The sequence below is a fragment of the Lathyrus oleraceus genome, chromosome 5, assembly GCF_024323335.1.
Source record: "Lathyrus oleraceus cultivar Zhongwan6 chromosome 5, CAAS_Psat_ZW6_1.0, whole genome shotgun sequence".
Classification (NCBI taxonomy): Eukaryota; Viridiplantae; Streptophyta; class Magnoliopsida; order Fabales; family Fabaceae; genus Lathyrus; species Lathyrus oleraceus.
Window position 1 is genome coordinate 155218950 of NC_066583.1, and position 2358 is coordinate 155221307.

The window sequence follows — 2358 nt, forward strand, 5'->3', positions numbered from 1 at the left end:
AATGTGCTGTTAGTAAGAGGACTAACTGCAAACCTCATCAGCATAAGTCAGCTGTGTGATCAAGGTTTTCATGTTCAGTTTACTAAGGAGCTGTGCATTGTAACAAATGGTGACAATCAGGAAGTTATGAGAGGAACCAGGTCCAAAGACAACTGCTACCTGTGGGAACCTGATCTCTCTAACTTTTCCACAACATGCTCCTCAGCCAAGGAAGAACAGGAGGTGAAGCTGTGGCATAGAAGACTTGGACATCTCCACTTATGGGGAATGAAGAAGATCATATCCAAGGAAGCAGTCAGAGGAATACCAAAGCTTCTGATTGATGAAGGAAGAGTCTGTGGAGAATGCCAAGTGGGCAAGCAAACCAAGATGTCACACCCGAAGCTGGGACATTCCACAACCTCCAGAGTTCTGGAACTGTTGCACATGGACCTAATGGGACCTATGCAGGTTGAAAGTCTTGGTGGGAAGAAGTATGCTTACGTGGTGGTTGATGACCATTCCAGATACACGTGGATAAGCTTCATCAGAGAGAAGTCAGATACATTTGATGCCTTCAAAGATCTGTGCATAAGACTTCAAAGGGAAAAGGACAGTTGTGTGGTCCGGATTAGAAGTGATCATGGTACTGAATTCAAGAATTCCAAGTTTGATGAGTTTTGCTCATCTGAAGGAATAAGCCATGAGTTCTCCTCCCCTATAACTCCTCAGCAGAATGGAATAGTTGAAAGAAAAAATAGAACTATTCAAGAATCTGCCAGAGCAATGATTCATGCAAAGAAGCTCCCTATGCACTTTTGGGCTGAAGCAATGAATACCGCGTGCTATGTTCACAACAGAGTCACCTTGAGAAAAGGAACCTCCTCCACTCTGTATGAAATATGGAAGGGCAGAAAACCCACTGTGAAGTACTTTCATATTTTTGGAAGTAAATGCTACATTCTCACAGATCGTGAACAGAGAAGGAAGCTAGATCCCAAAAGTGATGAAGGCGTATTTCTAGGATACTCCACTAACAGCAGAGCCTACAGAGTGTTCAACTACAGGACCAATGTCCTGATGGAGTCCATAAATGTCATTGTGGATGATAAAGAGGAAGGAACCGATGTCATGGAGGATGTTGAAACATTCCTTGACAGTCCAGTCAAGTCTGAAGAAGTACAGGAACCTTCTCCTGAATGTGAAGTAGAGGCACCCACCAAAGTGCCATCTATCAGAATTCAGAAAGACCACCCTAAGGATCTTATCATAGGGGATCCCACCAGTGGTGTAACTACCAGGTCAAGAGGAATAAACTCAAATTCCTGCTTTGTTTCCAAGGTTGAACCAAAGAATGTGAAAGAAGCCCTGACTGATGAATACTGGATCATTGCCATGCAAGAGGAACTCGAGCAGTTCACAAGGCATGAAGTATGGGAGTTGGTTCCAAGACCTGAAGGGTCCAACATCATTGGTACCAAGTGGATCTACAAAAACAAATCTGATGAGAAAGAAGTAATTACTAGAAATAAAGCAAGACTAGTAGCTCAAGGATACACTCAAGTTGAAGGAGTAGACTTTGATGAGACATTTGCTCCTGTGGCTAGACTTGAGTCCATCAGATTGCTGTTGGGGGTAGCATGCATCCTGAAGTTTAAGCTATTCCAAATGGATGTGAAGAGTGCATTCTTGAATGGCTACCTGAATGAAGAAGTCTATGTGGAACAACCCAAAGGGTTCTGTGATCCTAACCAACCTGAGCATGTATACAAGTTGAAGAAAGCCTTGTACGGGTTGAAGCAAGCACCCAGAGCTTGGTATGAAAGGTTAACCGAATTTCTGACCACAAATGGATACAGAAAGGGTGGCATAGACAAAACCTTGTTTGTGAAGGATGAAGAAGGCAAAATCATGATAGCTCAAATCTATGTTGATGATATAGTCTTTGGTGGAATGTCAGAACAAATGGTTAACAAATTTGTTCACCAGATGCAGTCTGAGTTTGAAATGAGTCTAGTGGGAGAACTGACCTATTTCCTTGGAATGCAAGTAAACCAAATGGAGGACTCTATGCTTCTCTCCCAAAGCAAGTATGCCAAGAACATAGTTAAGAAGTTTGGTATGGATAATGTCAGGCACAAGAGGACTCCTGCTCCTACTCATCTGAAGTTAACCAAAGATGATGGAGGACCTAGTGTCGATCAATGCCTGTACAGAAGCATGATAGGTAGTCTGCTGTATCTAACTGCAAGTAGACCTGACATTTCTTATGCAGTTGGAGTGTGTGCCAGATACCAAGCAGAGCCCAAGGTGAGCCACTTGAATCAAGTCAAAAGGATTCTCAAGTACATCAATGGGACGTGTGACTATGGGATGCTG